Genomic DNA, 22,436 nt, shown 5'->3' on the forward strand with positions numbered 1-22,436 from the left:
ATTTTCCATAAACGACTGTGGCTTCGCTATGCCCCCTTTTATTTCATCGCCGTAGGCTTACCATACCATTTTACATAACACGAAATTGCTCTCACTAACGAAGATGAGGCAACTAAAAAATGATACAATATTGTATAATTTGAACTTTATTCCCTTTATTTTAAGGTCTATGTTAAAATTTGCACGGTTACTCGGAGCAAGAAATTTGGGCACTACTAAATCTAACTAAACCCGTGTCAAATCTGACGTTAACATATCTAGATTTCGTTGTATCGTTGGCTGTTAGAAATGTTGGGTCTAAATAATTACAGGGATGACGACGATGACACAGTAGGTATGTTTATAACATGATTTAGTTAAGTGAGTGCAATTTCTCACAATCAATTCAATTCAGTTCAATTTATAGGTACCGCTGGAGAGACGAAGTGCAGAAAGACCTTAGCGAACTCGGCGCCGTCGAATGGATAGAAACGGCTTTGGACAGAGTAGCATGGCGGTCTTTGGTGTCGGAGGCCAAGATCCACTTCGGGTCATTGCGCCACAGGCCACAGCAGTAAGCGAATAAGTAATTTCTTACAAAATATTTAAAATGAGGGGAAATAATGATACGTACACGTACAGTCATCATACTCGTATGCAGGGGTCGGAAACCGGTATTTGCTCCATACAAAAATACCGGTATTATTACGTTCTTTTTCGTTCTTTTGTTTATAATTTCATTTTTAATGGGACGTTTTAATAATGCAAAATTGTTTTCTAAATACATGATTCAGTCCTACGTAATGAGCATAAAAAAATTCAAAATATTGGGCTATTTCGGGGTTTTAAAAAAATACCGGTTCCGAGCCCTGCTCGTATGATCAGTCATGAGATGATGATGAGAACATCAGATGTTTGTGAACTCCGTAACCCAAAGGGTAAAAACGGGACCCTATAACTAAGACTCCTCTGTCTGTCTGTCCATCTGTCTGTCTGTCTGTACCAGGCTGTATCTCATGAATCGTGCTAGCTATACAGTTGAAATTTTCACAGATGTATTTCTGTTGCCGCTATAACAACAAATACTAAAAACAGAATAAAATAAATATTTAAGTGAGGCTCCCATACAACAAACGTGATTTTTTGCAGTTTTTTGCGTAATGGTACGGGCCCCTTCGTGCGCGAGTCCAACTCGCACTTGGCCGGTTTTTTGGCCGAAATCGAACCTTCGGCCCAAACATGATTTTTACGTATGCTGCATCCTGCAGAAACTGAAACTAGTTTTTTCCCTGAAAACAAAGTACAGTCAGCTGCAGAGATAACTGACCCCCTCTGTATAGTTTTTTTAGCAGGGTGGGGGTGGGGTCAACTATCTCCGCAGTTTTCTGTACCTAAGTATGTACAAAAGTATTTTATTTTTATTTATGTACAAAAACTGTCGTCCAAATTTGATATCCGCTACACGCTACCTAAAATTCCTTTACAAAAATGTAGGGTTTTGTAATGAGAATATTGAATCTAAACAGCAGTTTGGTTGGAAATGAATAGATTAGCATCGTCATAAAGACTGCAACGCTGAGAGACGATACAACAGGAGCCCGATTAAGATTTTACAATTTGTTATGGGTTTGATCTGGTTTTGATATGACCTTGATGATTATCTTGGTGATTTGCGCGCATCAGACTTTCAGTTCCTTTCGCATATACCAATCAGTCTAAGGATCCCCGAAATCCCCAAATTTTTTATCCTATTTTTGCATTTCCTAATATTGTTTGTCATAATGATCATTTCTCCTAACACTTATATGCCCTAATTTTGGTTTCCCTAACATTGTGTAAATGTTTTTTTGCCCTTATATTTTATTTCCTAATGTAATGCCCATTAGGACAAAGCAGTTAGGGCAAGTGACTAGGACAAACGTTGTTAGGGATTCCGAAGGACTCCTCAGCCTGAGAATAGTCAAGTCAATAGGTCAAATAAAAAAGATTTACCTTGGATTGAAACTCCTTTTTAGTGAGTCGGTTATAACATGCACAAGCAAGTTAAATATCTCTTTACGCTTTCTACAAGCTTTAATTAACTTGCAACCTATGTATGTACGGGTCAAATCTTGCAAGTTAAATTTGACCCACTTCCACGAGTAAGTTGGGTGACAATGCAATATTATTTTACCATCGAACTGATCTGATGATGGAGACAGGAGGTGGCCATAGGAACTGTGTGATAAAACAACGAAACCTAATTGTGTATGGAGTTTTTAGTATTGTCTCGATGAATTGTACCAAAAATGAAATTTTTACTAAAAACTTATTATAATTTTGCTCCATAATACCTTCAATTCCATCAGTAAATTACGAAACAAAACTCGAAAATGAAACAGAAAATTGTAAAAGTACGAAAATGAGGTTTGGCACTCACTTCGAATTTTTACGAGAAAAGAAAATCCATTTTCCCCAGAATGTATGATAACAGTGACACCCTTAAGGCCGCGAAACTTATGATCGTATACCATGAAAATGGGCTTGCCTGAGGCCTTTCTACGTTGTGCATTTGACATGACAGATTTGTATTGAAAATGTTTTGGTTGCGTGTTGCTGTTTCTTATTACTATTTATGTCAAATCACTGACAATTTGTTTTCACACAAAACAAGTGGGAAGCAATGTAATATAAATTAAAATCTTATGTTACCATGTTCATTGTGAATAAAAGATTCCATTCTTTAATTCATTCATTCATTCACGTCTTTACCCATCACAGAACAATGGTATTCCAGACATTTGGGCGGCGGCGTGCGATTTAATGAGATTTAAGGGGTACATAACTACCTAATACACGTACCTAATTAAAATTATTGTTAAGTTAACAAATAGACAGAATCATATCAAACCAAATATATTACGTAATAATAATAATAAATCTTCGCATGTACCTACTTATTTACTTACATTGGATTGGTATTATACTGGCACTACAGTTTCGTTTCCGAATACCTACGTCCCGTATTTGCTTTCAACTGCATTAGAAAATGGTGGAAATGTATTATAATTTCATCCTTTTAGGTGCTGTACGCAGCTACAGGTTTTCGTATCAAACCGTATATTAGCTTTTTTTATAGTGTAAAAATATTTCCTATAATATTAATATCCAGGGATAAAAATGGACTACGTTTATATTACCTATACTAGCTTTTGTCCGCGAATTTGTTTGCGTGAAATGATGATGATGATTGTTAAAAATTATTCTAAGTCCATCCCCAGGCCTCAACTACATATATCCTTGCCAAATTTTATCTAGGTACATCGGTTAAACTGTGTTGAACACAGGTCAGGTCAGGTTTCAGCGTGAACACAGTTAACAATGAATAATTGTGACGTTTTCAACCAAAAGGTACCACATTGTCGCTTGTCGATAAGGTAGATTTCTAATTGAAGCTATTTGGAAATAGCGCCTTACTGACGAGTGACAATAAGTACCCTTTTGGTTGAAAATGGCACAAATACTTTACTTTACTTTGAAGAGGTAACAGATGGACAGACAAACTGAGTTACATTCGCATTTATAATACCTATTAGTAGGGATAGGGATGGAGAAGCGTTCGACCAATTTACTTTTAACAAGCAATGTTTTGCAGCGGATATCTGACCTTTGAAAACTCTAGCTTTCAAGAAATTCCACCTAAAATTCTGTTCTAAATTGCATTTCTTTCATTCCAGGAGGTCCATTCCAATTTAACAATCACTACACAGTATAAAACAAAGTCGCTTTCCGCTGTCTGTCCGTCTGTCCCTATATATGCTTAGATCTTTAAAACTACGCAACGGATTTTGATGCAGTTTTTTTTAATAGATAGAGTGATTCAAGAGGAAGGTTTATATGTATAATTTGTAAAGGTTTTGTGTAAACTAGTCAAACTACCCGTGCGAAGCCAGGGCGGGTCGTTTGTTATAATTTTGAACTGGTTTTGACACGACCTTGACCATCGTTTGTAATTGGCGCTTATCTCACGCACGACTTTTACTTCATTTCGCATGCACCATTCAACGAGAGCGTTCTTCAAGGTCGTATCAAAACAAGATCAAAACCGTCACTAGTTGTCCAATCTGAATCGGGTTCAAGGTTTTTACTCAGCAAGATTATCTTACTCAGATACCGGCAAAGTTAGTGCAGTAGATTTCTTAGGAAGTAACGATATATCTACTTATCCAAGATCTTACTGCTCTGCTACTAAAGGTAAACTTAGTAAAAAGGCTAACTTGCATTTAAGGAGTTTGTTGAAGTAGTTATCTGGAGAACTACTGGGATTTTTTTCCCAGTAGTAGTGGTAAAAGGTGGAAAAAAAAATTCCCAGCAGTTACCACTGGTAACAACTGGGTGGTAATTAGTGGGAATAACCCAAATAAGCAAGTCCTCAGTGATCAACAGTTAACACTCAAAAATTAATTGAAGGAAAATTGTAGCCACAGTCCCTTTTGTTACAACTGATTGACTGACACGGACAGTGTCCGACGAAATGAAAGGACTCGTCCGGATTGAAACTTTTGATCGAATTTTACGTTTGTAATTAATAATTAAATGTTTGGTTTAACCTAATTGATTATTTCTCTGAGATAATTTATTATTTATATGTATATTTTTTATTATGAACATATATGTTAGGTTATTTTGATTACGATCGATGATTTCATGATATTTTTGAGGTCCAGTTTTTGCCACGCACGCATCTTGGGCTTGAGCACTTGAGCACTTGAGCTTAAAAAATAATTAAGGGGTCATAATTAAGTGTAATGTACATAAGATCCTCCAAAGGTCAGATCAGTGTTTCTGTTAGTACAGTCGCCATCAGATATATGTGAGCAGATCTGAATACGTACTTGGCAATAGAGGCGTGTTCAGATATTTATGAGCACCTTGGCCGCTCTAATTTATCTGATGGTGACTGTATAGAGGATAGCGATAGCGGTTGTGGCTCTCAGTACACCGCAGGCACGCACGCTCTTTGATTAATTAAATTTCTGGCTGTTTACCGTAGGATTCGTAATTAGATTGATAGATACAAGAATAAAATAGAATAAGTATGTTTATCTACACACATATCATAAACCCTCTATGATGACTTCAAAATCCGTAAATAATGGCCAACATTAAGATAAACTGTTTTGTTACAGCAAATTTTTTATCTGTGAAAATGTTATTATTGCTAAATAATAACATCGGGACTTCCGGTTCGAACGCCATGATTGTGATTAATTCCTTTGTTTTTTGCTCATTAATATTGTTTAAAGTGTAATATCGATAGCTTTATTATACAATAATCTAATGTGGTAGTGTGCAGTGAATGGAGAATTAATCTCAAAGCGTGTTTAACCACCATTTTGGAGTCAACGGCCGGTAGTCCACGTGCTTCTCGTAAAAACCAGCTATCGGTATTACGAGACAACTACAACAACCACCAAACAGCGTTGTGCTCTAAGAGCATTTACTTTGTTCCTACCCTTTTACGTGACATTGGCTACGGGCAACACCGCCCTCAAGTCCATCAAGAAAAGAATAACATCGATTTCGATAATATTATTTTATTCAAATTTCGAACATCTCTGAAAAACAAAGAAATTTGATTTGACCTCTATTCTAATATCAGTCGAGATGACGTTTTATTCGAAATGAAATGTCAATTGCATACAATTCAAATCTCGCTTGTTAGTTGGTATCGAACGATATGGCAATCGACCCCCACTCTAGTTTGTCTTTGAATAAAAAAAAAACTACGGATGCATGACATGCGTGAAAAAAGTTTTCTTTGCCACCATTTGACGTGCAGTTTATCTTTTAATTAGTTTGTAAGTAAAAAATAATCTGTTTTGTTGTTTTTAAAGTAACTCTAGCAAATGTTTCGTGTAAAATGTGCGATAAAGATATTTCGGAGACGCCACCTCATATCCGCGAATTCTGCCAGAGAGCAACTATGCCCCAATGTCGGCTGTAATATGAGGTTAGTGAATATATCATAGAAAGTTTATAATATGTGTGTAGATAAAGCAGTGTATGTAACTGTACATAATTAGGCATTAAAACACTCGTGTGATTCTATTATGAAACTCACTACGTTCGTTTCATAAACCCACACTCAAGTTTTAATGCCTTTCATTATGTAGCAGTCACATAAACTACTATTAGTAATTGTACCGTCGTAACCTACAGTACCGGTCAATAATATATCACCTCCATGTTCTTACGGTATAACTTTTTATTTTATTTGTGAGCGACTTCCACCTCACTGCTTTAGGTAGTCTAGTAGTATTCTTCTGTACGGGCAATGAGAAAAATTGGTCTCATGTAATAGTTTTTACATAGTGTTTTTTTTTATGTATTGTTAACTTCATTTCTTTTACTAGAGGTTTTTTAGTAATATGCTGAGTATCCTATTGTAATTCACAGTATTTCATTGCAATATTCATCATATATTTGTATAAAATGACTAGTAAAATATGCAACAAAAAAACCTATATTGTTTACTCTATACAAGCTCTTACAAAAACACTCAAAGGTGATATATTATTGACCGGTACCAAAGATAGATATAAATCCGTAATACAGTCTAAGGAAAAAACGTGCCTCGAAAATCAAGAAAATTTGATTCTCGTTCAGAGGGCGCTACTAGCTTTGGCCTACTGTCGTATAGATGGCGTTGACGGTTTTGTTTGTTATTTAACAATTTTAACGCATATCAGTGAAAGAGCATGGGTCAAAATCATAAAAATAATTGATGCAAATAAAAAAAATCATCCATATCTAAATACATTTTATCGTATTTTTATAAATCTTCATTTTTAGTTTTAAAGTGTGTCGACAGATGGCAGTGAATTTACTTGGGTTACAAAATTTACTATGACAGTACCGCTCTAGTATAAGTTACTCTATGCCGGTACGGATAAGCGGGGTGCATTATAAAGAAAGATATCAAGCCTCAAATTATGTTAACTCGAATATAATGACATTAATGACACAGTAATAAGAAAGAAATGAATACATATTGTAGGTATTCAATAATACGTATAAATTGTTACGTTGCGTAACAATAGACGAAAACTCCCACGTATGTACTTGTTTACTGTAGAACCACTATCATTTGTGGAACAAACGTAACTGTATGTTACGTGTATAGTCATCAAGTCATCATCAACAGTAGCGGACGAGACTACGCATCATAAGTAATTCCAAAGAGGATAATATATACACGGTGTTACTTGAGCCACTGAAAACCTGAGACACCCCAACAGATTTTTTTTTATTTTAAACTCATCTTGAGTATTTATTCTTTAATCCGATAAATATTTAAAAAAATATTCGTTGCTTAGTTTTCTTAACAATTCTATTCAACTGGTAATTTTACACAAGATACTTCGTCATTTTAGTGACATCAAACAATTGCTAGCTACCATCGTAAACACTATTAACTGACCATTACCATACCTTACTGCAACGAGATAAGGCTTAGCAATGGCCAGTTAAGGGTGTTGCTCATTCACAAATAACGTGTCAAATGCTAGTTATTGATATTGTTGCATTACAAACTTGTAGACTGGGCATGTAAAAATAATAAAAAAGAATTAAATAAATACCCCCATTAAAATATAGCGCAATCGATTCTCCTATCGATTCTGAACAAACTGTTTTTAGGTCATGAAACACCGTGTATAGGATACAGGAGTACTGTCATAGTAAATTTTGAAGCCACAGTAAATTCACTGCCATCTATCGACACACGAATAAAACTAAAAACGAAGATGGTTAAAAATACCATAAAATGTATTTAAATATGGATAAATGAAATGATAAATGACGATTGCATTTATTATTTTTACTTATATGATTTTGACCCATGTTCTTTCACTGATATGCGTTAAAATTGTTAAATAACAAACGAAACCGTCAACGCCATCTAGTCGAGAATAAGCCAAAGGTGGTGGCGCCATCTGTTCGAGAATCAAATTTTCTTGATTTCCGAGGCACGTTTTTTCCTTGACTGTATCCATCTTATACGGAGTTATATAAATCTTTGGTAATTCAAAAATTCAAATTCAAATAATTTATTTCAGAATAAATATTCCGTATAATATGACATTCAAAATAACGAGACTACTGGGTGCTGGGTTCGAGACTACTGGGTGCTGGGGGTCAGAGGCTATTGCCTTTACTAGGGAAGTGGGACGTCGTATTAGGGAGAGGGGGTCTGACGCCCGCGCGGGTTCGTACCTGGTGCAAAGGTTGTCCATCGCAATTCAACGTGGTAACGCGGCTAGTGTGATGGGCACCTTTGCGCCAGGGACAACTCGGGGGGGACTCTTTGATTAGGCTTAAGTTTAGCCTTAAGTTGTTATGGAATTGTTTTTTTTTGTATATTGACATTTATTGAATAAATTACTGCTAAAATATATTTCAAATAATAAACAGTTGTTTAAAATAACTAAGATATAATATTGTCTTCGGTTACCGCAATAGCTACTCAAGAAATAAAACTATGAAAACGGATTATATCGCGTATATTGAATTTATAATACATCCCGACGTTTCGAACCCTATACAAGAATATAAGAAGCCTATTTTCGCCACACGGCCCCAACTACGTCTTATCATTTTTAGGGTTCCGTACCCAAAGGGTAAAAACGAGACCCTATTACTAAGGACCATTTTAAGGTAGATACACTATCTCTATCTAGAAAGAAGTTAGAGGCTGGTTATTATGGTAATAATATCAATTAAATTAGAACAAACGCGAAAGGGAACGCACTAAACGTATTAGGCACGTAGTATGTAAGTACCTGCCTATTCTTACGTATACTGCAATGTAGGTACCAAATTTGTCATAATCATAAGTAGGTACATCTTTATACCATATTATTAAAACCTGAAAATTTCTTTAAGGTCTAAAAATACGCAAATTATACGCAAAATTAAACGTTTTTGGAAAACGAGGTTAAGTGACCCTTGAGCGTTATTTACCGCCGAAATGTGTTTATGGCAGGAAACAGCCGGGGAGGCCTATTTCCTTCAGTTTCATTAATAAAATAAACAGGACCAGAATGAAATTGACGTGGGTGGTGCGAAAATTAAAATGTGTCTCGCAGGCTAATTTGGTATTGGAAAATTTGGTAAAAACTGTCAGAAAACCGTGGGCAAAAAAATAAAGGTACTGTGAAATATAAATATAACGATTAAAGTCACAGACTTTATATTATTTTTTTAATTTTATTATGTAGTTTGATAACCACAAACTATTAAAGGAAAAGTGCTGCTTGAAAATGTACATTAATTTAAACGATTTACCACATCATGCCTGGCCGGGTTTCATCGTGTACAGTATTTATAGGTACATATGTCATAATAAATTAAACTTCAGGCGGTACCCTGAGCCAGAAGGCGAAAAATCTCCTTATATGATCATGTTTTTCTAAGAGGCGTTGATATTCATAGACGTGGAAAAAATATATGTAGTTCTTGACTATATTATCTTTAACAACATAGCTTCCGATACACGAATTATGACACTTCGCTCGATACAATTAATTCCCAAAGTAACCTCTAACTCGGACTTTTAATCCTACTTTACTCGGTTATTTATTATGTGATACTATAAACAAAAAAAGAAGAAAAAACAATCTTAACATAAATAATAACTTCATAGCTTTAGAATTTCGATATTGTAAGGTAACGTTTTTAAAATAAATAAAAACCGACAAAATTCGATCAAAATTGACACTTGGCGCGTATGTTCTTTCCCGTTCTTTCTTGCGAAATGTGACAAAGACAGTGGCAAACCGATGGAACGGCCTTCATGCTATTAATTTTAAGTCTAAACCGCCATTTGTACAATATGGTAAAATTATTCCGTTGCCCAAGAATACACCTACTTTCTGGTCACATTCAAATCGTCTTAAACAAATCTGAATTTTAATATAGATTCTAATCTCACTTTATCTATCGTATGTAAAAAAATCTAATAATTAAAGAGTGGTCATGACCCTCGCTCCGGGTCGTTCCTTTTGCAAAGGTTGTCCATCGCTGTTCAACGTGGCAACGCGGCGAGCGTGATGGGCTCCTTTGCATCTGGAGGGGCGCGGGGCGCATTTTGTGAATAGTTTTTGTGTTTGTTAGGTTTTAGTTTAGGTTAAGATCTTTGTAATGTTTTATGTTGTAGTTTAAACTTAATTATATTTGGATATTATTATATAAAAAAAAAAAAAAAAAAAAAATAATTAAAGTAGATAGATAATAAAGGCAATTCTGTCTTTACAATTTGATATGGTTTCCAATTTAACTCGATACGGCAGTGACCGTCAGCAACAATCAGCGTTAGCGGCTCAGGCTGATTGGTGCTGACGTGATGCAATGAGACCTCTCAGGTCATCCGCTAGCTGGCGCGGTTGCACGGAGTGGGTGAGCGGATTAACGAACAACCGGCAAACTGCGAGTCGGACTCGCGCAGGAAGGCTTCCGTACCATTACGCAAAAAGGCAAAAAAGTCACGTTTGTTGTATGGGAGCCCCACTTAAATATTTATTTTATTTTGTTTATTATTTGTTGTTATAGCGTCATCTGTGAAAATATCAACTGTCTAGCTATCACGGTTCTCACGAACAGACAGACAGACGGACAGTGGAGTCTTAGTAACAGCGTCCCGTTTTTACCCTTCGGGTACGGAACCCCTAAAAATATATGATGTGTGCGCCCGCTCCGTGCACCCGCGCCAGCTAGCGAACGCCCTCATAAGGCCTTTCGCTCCTACTTATTGGTGCGCGTGAGATGTCTGATTACACGACTCAAGGTCATATCAAAATGGAGATGAAAACCATATCAAAACGTTAATACAGAATCAGTCTCAAACTGTGAAGATAAACTGTATTAAATTCCGTTGTTTATCTTTACGAGTTTCGGTTAAAATACTAAAGGCTATTAGTTTCTATTAATCACTTTAACACTATTCGTGGCGGCATTTCTGAGGCGTCGATAAAAAATTTAACCGATTTTATAACTATAGTTCAGTTTAAAACAGTTGAAATAAGGTCGTTGCCCTTTAAATAGTTAGGATGCGATATTCAGAATTTTACAATTTGTTAAGTTTTGGCATTGTTATGATACGACCTTGACATGAATGTATTAAGTGTGAGCAAGATGCCTTATGAATGACATGACTAGCAGTGTATTTGGCCCGCGATCGTGTAGATTTGCATATCTCAATCGTAATCGTAACAGATTTTTAAATATGCAAAAATTCAGGGTCAATATCTTTACGAAATTTTCCATTAAAAATATTTTATTATTTTTAATTATATAAACCAAATTATACCTTATTACATTCTCTATCCACAAAACCTAATACTTTGCTGATTGTGTTCAGATTGAGATAGTTCTGACGTGTTTTAACTTTGGGGAATTTGACTTTTTGACAAAAAAAGACACAACCGAATTGATAACCTCCTCCTTTTGAGATTTGGAAGTCGGTTAAAAAACTATCCTATGTCCTTCCTCGGGCCTCAAACTATCTTCGTACCAAATTACATATAAATCGGTTGAGCGGTATAAGCGTGAAGCAAGTCACAGGAAGTAGCTAGTTAATCATAAAAAAGCGTTCATGACAACATGTCGCCATCGATCAAATCAAACATACATACCGTCTCGTCAGATTATTCAGATAAAAGAGAATATTATTTACGTTTTATACGGCATAAAACATTTGCCCAAAAAGACCCACGTAGTGGTCCCACGAGTTTTGCGAGACACATGAAATATGTGGCTTAGGTCAACGTTCGATAATTTATCTAACTGTGGAACAAACTATGAATTTCAACAAATTTATAGAATGTTTTTCTTACAAATAAGAGAGAATTAGTTACACGATAGTTGACATATTATCGCAAATAATATGTAGATTTGAGCCTACAATATAAGTAGTTCAGAAAATAGACAGACAGACACACAGACGGACAGTGGAGTCTTAGTAATAAGGTCCCGGTTTTACCCTTTGGGTATGGAAAAGTCGAAGATAAGAAGTCGGGTCGCACTTGACCTTCACTTGGTCTTCAAGGCCGTTTTATGACACTTCCTTTATGCATCTTAATAAAAATAAACTAAATTCTAGCATTCGGATATTTTTAAAGAGAACGATTACAATACATCCAAGGAATTCTATAAATTAAAACTATTAACCCAAAAATGCTCAAAGTTGAAATAAAGTCACTTATTTTATATTTACTGCACCAGATGAAGACATTAAATTTTATGACCATTACGTACAATTACGTCACGCTCTAACGCTTTTAATACAGAGTCGTGTTTAGATATTTGTGAGAACATTGTTCACTTGGACATTTTAGCCGGCTGGGGCTTTATTCCACATGTTTAGAACCAGCTCGTTACATAACATAGTTGTATAACATGTTGTAATGTAAGAATTAAAACAACGTTTTCGGCCATAATGATATATTGCTCTTTCAACTTACTCTAGACCTAAATCCTATTTCTATCTCTTTCATTCAATCAATCATTCTTCCCTTTCTTTCTAATGTCTATTCAAGTATACTGTCTCATTCACTCAATACGTTTCATTTTACACAAATGCACCTTACAAATCAAATACACCTCAAATAGACACTCTTTGCACATGTATATTTCACACACCTTACAGTAATATGGTAATTTTATGATAAAATGAAATTAAACACACTAGTATTTTTAAAGGATTACACAAACTCGCCGCCAAAAAGCCGCTCTCATACAATCTAAGTTACGCTCAAATTTATACCATATTAAATTAACTGAAACTTAGCGAGAACATTTTACATAACATATATTTATATCTGGTAATTTCTTTGTATTACAATTTCTAGCAACGAAAACTAGTTCCTACCAAACATAGATAGTTTAGTGTTAGATAGTAAATTAATTACCTTATATAAACTTATATAAAACTAAATTATACCTTATTACATTCTTTATTCACAATACCTAACATTTTTCTGATTGTGTTCATCATCACCATGAATATTTCCTTTATTTTTATTTTTATTTTTATTTCCTTCATTATTGGATTCCATTCCAATATTTAGGTCTCTACGACGCTCGAGTATAGTTAACGCTATCTCTACTGAGCTCGTTCACTTACCTGTACTAACAATGGCATTCTGGTAAACAAAAGCCATTATTTCTTTGTGTGAGCGCGTGGCCTTTGTGCCTGAGGCTCACACACAATGGCCACGTGCACAGGCACAAAGGCCACGCGCTCAAACAAAAGAAATAATGGCTTTTGTTTAACAGAATGCCATTATTAGTACAGGTAAGTGAACGAGCTCAGTAGAGATAGCGTTAACTATAACTACACATTTAGCATCGCCGGCTCCCCAGCTACCATTTTTAAATGAGAGCGTAACTTCAATTGTATGACGGTGGCTAGGTTTGTGTGGCTCTAAATGCACGCATTATCATAGGCCATGTCATGAGCTGTCAATAATACAAACGGAATAGAGCCCCGTTCTTATGCAGTAATAATCTCTTAGTGTCGGTGAGATCAAGCGTCTAAAGTTTTAATATCTTCACTAGTAATTAATGGGTTTTTATATAGATATTTTTGATTAAATTATTAACTTCGATAGTACAGTGCTTCCGAAAGGTTTTAACGCTTTTATCTTATTATGACTTACTTAAGAGGCTGTCAATACCTAAAACGCGTACACTGTCTATTTTTATCGGAGTAAATGAGATAGCACTGTCGCATGTTACTGAGCCTGGGCAAGGGAATAATAAATAAAAACCGGCCAAGTGCGAGTCGGACTCGCGCACGAAGGGTTCCGTACCATTACGGAAAAAAACAGCAAAAAAATCACGTTTGTTGTATGGGAGCCCCATTAAAATATTTATATTATTCTGTTTTTAGTATTTGTTGTTATAGCGGCAACAGAAATACATCATTTGTGAAAATTTCAAGCTATCACGGTTCATGAGATACAGCCTGGGCCCTGGTGACAGACAGACAGACGGACAGACGGACAGACGGACAGACGGACAGACGGACAGACGGACAGACGGACGGACAGACGGACAGCGAAGTCTTAGTAATAGGGTCCCGTTTTTACCCTTTGGGTACGGAACCCTAAAAAACTAATGAAATAAATAAAAATAAAAAATATTACTCGTCAGCAGTTTATGTAATTATAAGTGTTTTGAAATTGTGATTTTAATTGCATACCCATAAGTCATAAAAATAATGACATAGAACCGTTTAATGGTGATTTTAAGACCAATCATTGCAATGATTTTATATCGAGCCGATTTTGTTCAATCATGTATCGAGTACGACCACTGTCTTTTAAATATAATTAATACTCAAAAAATTTTTGCTTTACTAAAACAAATAGTTTTTCTTAAACTGCTTAAGTAACATCAATTTTTAGGACATTGGGTGTTGACAGCCCCTTAAGTGAAAAATATAATCTAAATATTATATATAAGTACTAGCTTCTGCCAGCGACTTTGTCTGCGTGACATAATGATGATGATTTGTAAAAAAACTACCTTAATGCCCTTCCTCGGACCTCAAACTACCTACATATCTCCATATCAAAATCTTAATCGGTTCAGCAGTTTAAGCGTGAAGAGGTAACAGACAGGCAGACATCAGAGTTACTATCGCATTAAAAATATCAAATTATTCAAAATTATTATTATTATTGTTTATTAATTTCAAATTGTATCATGATTACCATCTACAAATGTACACAGTACTGCAATAAATCATTCTTATTCTTATTCTTATTCTTATTCTTAAGAGTCCCCAGCAAGCTCGGTTCTTCATACACGTAGTCACGCTCTCATTTTAAAAAGACTAGCTAAATTGCTCTGAAACTTTGTATTTACAATATGATAAGGCATATCTAGTCCTCTAATTAGTTTATGTAGCTTCAGATACCATAGTTAAAAAAAATACAGCGAATGAAAGTTTTTCATACATTAAAGGACTAGATATACCTCATGTCATTGTATTTGCAAAGTTTCATTACAATCCAACACGTAGTTTTAAAATGAGAAGGAAACTCCGTTTGTACGGGAAGGTGAAATCCGAGCTTGCTGGGGACTTAAATTAATATTAGTAGGGATTGCTTATTTATAACTAAAATTACTAGAACGAATTTTTATAACATCCCTTGTGCCCTAGCAAATGGTAAAATAATCGACCAATTAATTTGATAGTCTATATTATAATAGTCGCTTTCAAAACCATTAGTACTTAAAGTTTATGGTTTATGGCAGTTGTACTAAATACTAAATAATAGTGCTATTGAATTATTACTAAGTTTATCGTAATTAAATACATATAGGTCGACAGTCAGACTTAAATAGAGGTACTTGTCTAATTAAAATTTATACCTAATGATCGGAGTTTTGGATGCCACACCGTGGTATATTAAATTCAATTAGTAATATGGATAAGCTTTTCAGCCCGCGATACCTTTTAATCTGCTAAAATGCGTCATTAAATAAGCAGTAATTGAGGTCATTCACCCCGAGTGGCAACCAAAATGCCGACACAAAATAAATAATAGTACTAGGTACAGAAGTATCACTCTAACAAAACGCATCTATCACGACAGATATGACCGCTAGGTGGCGCAAGTGCGAGCAGGCGTCCGTTCCTAAGCGGTGCGCGGAAATTACTATGGCTAGACACCAAAATTGGTGTGGGCCGCATGTACTTTTAGCGACGCGACGAAATCGCGAAGTGAGCCACGCTTGACGCCGATCACTTATTAAGTATAACTTTAAACAATTTTGTATGTAACACAAGGACGGGTTAAGAGTCACACGAACCTAGCGACGACGAACGAATATAATTTTAAAAATACGTTCTGAAATCTGAAATTTTGACATGAACATTCAACTCAGCTGGCATAATATTATATATATCTATGTCGGGTACTAGTTTTCGGTGCTAAAAATTGTAATAGAAAGAAAATACAGCGAGTAGAAGTTTTGTTTGTAAAAATTCTACTCGTTCTAACTTCTTCGTATTACCAAAGAGAATTTAAAGTAGAGGCGTATTGTCTAAGTACATTTTGTAGCCACAGTAAATTCACTGCCATCTTACGACACACGATTAAAACTTTTAGAACGCCATTTGACTTTCATCCTTGTTCTTTCACTGATCATGTGTTAAATTTGTTAAATGTCAAAAAGTATCACGGCATAGGCAGAGGTTTGGCGCCATCTTTTCGAGCAGTGGCAGTAAATTTACTGTGGCTACAAAATTTACTTTGAAAATCTGCCTCTATACTAAATTATCTTTAGTATTACAATTTCTAGCAACGAAAACACCAGACATAGATAATTATGCTACGTAAGTTATAGTATGAATTTTCTCAAATGATTTTACGCCTAAGACCCTAATCTGTTGAACAAAAGCCATTGTATCTTTCACCGGCGAGCGGTAGGCCATTGTGCCTGAGCGTGTGCCTTTGTGTCTGAGCGCGTGCCATTGTGTCTCAATGACGACCGCTCGCATAAAAGAAACAATGGCTTTTGTTTAACAGTAATCTGTGTCTGTGGGTCTTAGTCGTAGGAATCATTTGAGAAGATTCATATTATAATGGTCATGCCAAGTTTAATGTAATTTATTCATGTCATTTAAAAATGAGAGCGTAACTTAGATTGTATAGGAGCGGCTTTTTGGCGGTGGGTTTCTGTGACTCTTAAGTTTGGGCACTTAGTGTACATACTAAACTAGTGTTAGGTACGAACAATTTGAGTAATATTTTAAGTACCTATGTTGCTAGTCATTATTTAAAGTGTAGGTTGTCAGCTTTTAGGACCTAACTTACACATGGGTACGAGGCTAAACATCAAATTTTATATCCATCCAATCCATGAATAAAATATAACATAGTTAATATTTTATTGATGGAAGTTACGACCAATTTTATGAAGGCCATGACTAAATTTTATGGTAGTAATTATGCCCCTGTATCTATCACAAATTCACAGTCAAAAGAGCCCTAGTTTTCAAAGTTCTGGAAAATCCTAATAAAATAACAATATTATTTATTAATTTATTATTTATTTTAAACTTTATTACACAATAAAAAAATGAGTACAAATTTAAGTAAGTATATCATAGCCATTATAGGTCAGGGCTCGCAGTTACAACATAGGTTTTTCCCATTTATACGATTGAAACCTTCAATAAATAAACGTTTAAAGCAGACGTTCAACGTTCCAAATATTAAATTAGAATGGAAACATTGTTGATTTTGCAAGTTGGTTAAATACTAGCCAGAGTTCGAGGCCATTATCTCAGAATTGAATGAGAGTTATGTAAGCATTCATTCGAGTGGCGTTAAGAACATAAATTGGGTTTTGATAAAACCCCCTAAACCTAAGACTAAGAACACCTTATCGTCAAATACAAATTTGACAAAATGTTTTGAATTTTGTTTCTCACTTTTAACCGGTTTTATTATTTGTTATTAATATGCACACGCAATATTTTTTATCATTATTAAATGACATCGGTTTATATTGGTTCACTTTTATCAAATTTAAGTGGTTTTCCTCCAAAATAAAAAGGGACCACCTTTAAGCGATGGGATCTGTTTGTTGTGTGTTTGGAAAATATTATAAATGATGAAAGATATGGCGCGAAAATTTGCAATTTAAATGAGCGCTTACTCATCAGGTTAATTACGTTTACGTTTGCTGAATCGTCAAAAGTGATTTTTAGGGTTCCGTAGTCAACTAGGAACCCTCATAGTTTCACAATTTCCGTCTGTCTGTCTGTCCGAGGCTTTGCTCCGTGATCGCCAGTGCCAGAAAGCTGCAATTTGGCATGGATATATAAATCGATAAATCCGACAGTCGTATAATAAAATATAAAAAAAAATTAAGGTGAGTACCTCCCCTACACGTAAAGTGGGGGGGGGGGTGTCATTTTTCTTTCGCTTCAACCCTACAGTGTGGTATATCGTTGGAAATCTTTCAAAACGAATAGCGGTCTTCAACAAACATTTATTGATAAAGTTAATATTAGGGGAAAGGTGTATCAGTTGATCCCAAGAGGTGAGATGATTCTTTTCAATTGCGAGCAGACAACAAACGCCATCTAGTAGGAGTTTATGCCATTACATAGCTCTCGACACCCCCGCACCTCAGTCGAAGTGTTATGGCGGCGTACACGCTGTGTCGGATTTTACGGCAAAATATATTTATTGTGATCGGTTAATATAAGGTAAGATAAGTGATCATCTTGAACACCCAGGTATTTAAGATGATCACTTCATAGGGTTTTAAAAAAAACTAAATATTGTAATGAATCCGTAATAAATTTAATATTTGTTGTTTCACAATAGAAATAAAGATAAATCTGTTAGTAATAAACGTTAACACTTTTGCACTACAAGTTAAAATATTGATTTTACGACAAATCTCGCTTAATGGGATCAACTTGTACACCTTTCCCCTACTTTAATTACTAATCGTATGCAAATTTGCCTTGTCTTTTTGGTTTCCTCGTATTCGATATAAAAAGTAGTCTTTAACTCGGGTGAAAGGCACCAATCATCATTTCATTCCTTTGTTAATGATCTTATATAGGTACTAATAGCTCCAGTTTAGTCTATTGTGATGGAAGCGTAAATACGGAACCCTACACTGAGCATGGCCCGACACGCTCTTGGCCGGTTATTATAATTTGGTAATGGAATATACTGAATATACATTTTTAACACATCTTGTAATCTTTTTTTTATCGCGTATATATATATATCTTTACTTGAAAAATAATTATAGTGTATAACTAGCCTTATGAACCGATTTTGCATGTACAACCAGCCTTAAAGTTTGTAGTCTATGATTGTTCATTATTTTAGTATGTGGGTATTTTTGCATTTTGTAATTTTTCCTCAGTCACCCGTTGACCACGAACGCTGTAAAGAGTTCGAAACGTCGGGATGTATTATAAATTCAATATACGCGATATAATCCGTTTTCATAGTTTTATTTCATGAGTAACTATCGCGGTAACCGAAGACAATATTACATCTTGTAACATTGTAATTCCTGCGAGTCGATTTTAACCTACTAATAGCCATATGAGTATTCCATTGATTTGAAATTATGCAAGTATGTACCTACTAGGTGGTCCAAAAATACGCTGACAAAAAATTTTTAAGGAATATTTCGTCGTACTTACACGTCTTTTACAAGATGACACAAAAAAATTAAATTACATTTATTTTATTAAAACAAAAGGGATTTTCATGAAATAAAACTATGAAAACGGATTATATCGCGTATATTGAATTTATAATACATCCCGACGTTTCGAACTCTTTACAGCTACAACAGCTCTTTACAGTTAAAAGGGATTTTCTTCAAAATCTTCTCCGTTAGCTTTAATACACAAACGCAAACGTATGTTAAAATTATCAGCAATAGCCACATTAAAAACGTATGTCAACTTATATTTGACCCATCCTGTATTTAGCTCACCCTGTTATTTAGAATTCCAGTATTTATTGAGTATTTGTTTTCGGAGAGAAACTCACGAGTGCCAAAAGTGACAGTTGATTGATAGCACCAGTGCTCGTGGCGTGGGCGAGTTAACGAAACATCTTTCACGTTTCCAGTAGGTGTAATCGTAGATTGATGACAGAAACAAACAGATTTTACCGCATTCGGAAACTAAAACTTAAGACAAATGCAATATCAATTATAGTCTGAAATAGATGCCATATACTAAAGTGACAAAGCCCTCCAGTAGGGGAGGCCGGATTATGATCAGCATCTTCAGCTATCGCGCCTAACGGTGTCAGCATGGTTGCATTTTTATCACCTGTCACTATGCCTGTCACTTTCGCACTTACTATATACTTGTTAGAACGTGACAGGCATGGTGAAAGGCGATAAAGATGCTACCGTGCTAAGCCCCCTGGATCTCTAGGTCACCCCGTCGCGGTGGTTCCCCTCCCAATTTCTCAACTATAGTACGCCATCTCAGAAAGACAAGGTGTCTTTGAATAGGTAACTTTAACGGTGAGCAGTACATGCTTGCACCTAATGCACGTGTTGAAATAAAATAAAATAATAAATAAAAAAATAAAATAAATAAATAAAGTTTTATTTCAGGCAAAAAGTACATTCGTACACCCATATTAAGAGACAATTTAAAAGTTAAAGCGCCAAAAGAAGTATGGTGGTATGTTATCCGGACCCCTTAAATGTTTAAATATTTGATAAAAATTGTTCCCAAAAAGTTGTACCAATTATACGGTCAAGGAATTTATATCCCTAGCAGTTGTTTATTAGGTACTATGACAAATACCTTGACTGTACACTCTGTCCACAAATTTTTATTTTATCTTTTTGGAGTAGTTTCTCCATATTTGGACGGAATCAATACGATTTCGGTAAGTTTTGACAGTTCAAATGCACAATCATGAATGATATTTTATACAGGTGCCCAAACATAAATATGTGGATTTTTTTGACTATATATGTGATAAATGGGTTTACAAGTCAAAACAATTCACATATTTATGTTAGCTCTTTTATTTCTCATATTGATGCTAAAGTGACACATGTTGACTAACAATCTTTAAAACTACGTCTTTCCTATCAAGTATTTCTATAAATTAATTCACATACAGCGTCGACAACACTCATGTGACACCTGAAGTTGCAAACATTGTTTATAAATTTTAATGCACTTATTACTTTTTGGAGCATTATTCGTTTTTATTTTGTTTTAGGCATACAAATATTAAATAAACAAAAAACAGATTTGTTTTATTATAGAAGCAAAAAATGCTACAATAAAACACGGATGTCGAATTTTCAATTTTTCAACACAAAAGCGGAGCCGCACAGTTATTTAGGCATTTGATATTCATTTCATGTATGCAAGTTTCAAAGGTTTTAAATTGGCCGGGTACACAATATAGGGCTTTCCAACTAAACTGCTCTACCTTTTTAAACATAAAATATGCATATTTTTTCGTGGGCGAAAATTGCTAAAAATTTCCCAACCTTTTATGATCATACGAAAATGTTAACGATAAAGACTTTTTGTAACCTCAAAGAAATCATTTGAACATTTTTTGCGCATGTAATACGATAATTTACCGAGCCGATAATGAACAGATTCGATTTTTTTAAATATTATTTTGTATATAATATTTTTATATAATATAATATTATATTTAAATTACTTTTACCTACGTACCTATTTTGTGAAATAAAAATTAGAGCTACAAAAAAAAATTTTTTTATACCACGTCGGTGGCAATCAAGCATACAACCCGCCTGATGGTAAGCAGTTACCATAGCCTATGGACGCCTGCAACACCAGAGATATTACACGCGCGTTGCCGACCCTATAAAAAACGATATATATTTCTTTATTACTTAAGTTTTTTTAATGTAAAATTATGAATATTTTGGTCTGTTTGGTAAGCCGGTAAGCAAGCCGTTATGACGTTTTGTAAAACAAAAACTAAAATTTGTAAAAAATAAATCATTAAAATTTCCTTTAATTAGTCCTAAATCGACGTAAAGCTCATAGTTTTACTTTTAAAAGCCGGTGATCTCGTAGGGTGACCATTTAATGGTTAAGCCAAAAAAGTTCACCTGAATTGATATTAGCGCTACTCCTTATATTTATTGACAAAAAGGGACCACAATTTTTCATTCCGTTTTATACCCCTCCTAATTAGAATGGGGCAATAAGAATTGTAAGTACCCATGGGAAATACGGAAAACTTTTTTCATTTTCCAAATTTATTGCATAACCCTGATTATGTATAGGTATAATAAAAATCTAAGAAGTAACAAAAATATTGTATAAATAACACCTGTAATAATGTAGTAATTTTTATAAGTAAATTATTACTGATATACTTCGTACTAGAGCATCAAATATTATAATTCGCTTAATAACTTTATACCCACCATAATCGAAACCACTCCTAATATAAACATCATTTATTATGAATAAATTATTTCCATAAACATACCTTTGAGAAATCGCTCACTTACAATACCACTTAGCACATCACTAATTCCAATTTCAAATTGTCACTGTTCACTTTTTTATTTTATCACTAAAAATCAAATTTCGAATTGTCACTGGCAACTTTTTTTATTTAATTAAAAGCACTGGCCACTAAAAATAAAAACACGCGGCAAGTTGTTACGAACGCGAGTGACGTGACGAACGCAACAGACGTGCGTTGGTCGCGAGGAGCTTTTCGAGACTGGTCCGCAGAACCGCGGCAACATGGACATGGAGTGAAGGCGGTTTTCTTTTAATGTTTATTATTATGGTTTATGTGCGTAATTATTTTGGATGGGTCCGAACATCTGCGGTGTAGGTGTTGTATTTGTAGTGGAAGAAATACATTTGTGATATTTAGTAT

General features: G+C 34.8%; 1 protein-coding gene across 1 annotated transcript in view; it reads right to left on the reverse strand.

Moving 5' to 3' along the window:
- LOC134748637 (hemicentin-1-like) overlaps positions 1-22,055 on the reverse strand; it is a 159,421-nt gene extending 137,366 nt beyond the window's left edge. The window contains exon 1 of the mRNA XM_063683434.1: positions 22,035-22,055. The gene's annotated coding sequence lies outside the window, so the exon portion shown is untranslated. The remainder of the gene's footprint in view (positions 1-22,034) is intronic.
- Positions 22,056-22,436: the final 381 nt, after the last annotated feature.

The sequence above is a fragment of the Cydia strobilella genome, chromosome 16 (assembly GCF_947568885.1).
Source record: "Cydia strobilella chromosome 16, ilCydStro3.1, whole genome shotgun sequence".
Taxonomy (NCBI): Eukaryota; Metazoa; Arthropoda; class Insecta; order Lepidoptera; family Tortricidae; genus Cydia; species Cydia strobilella.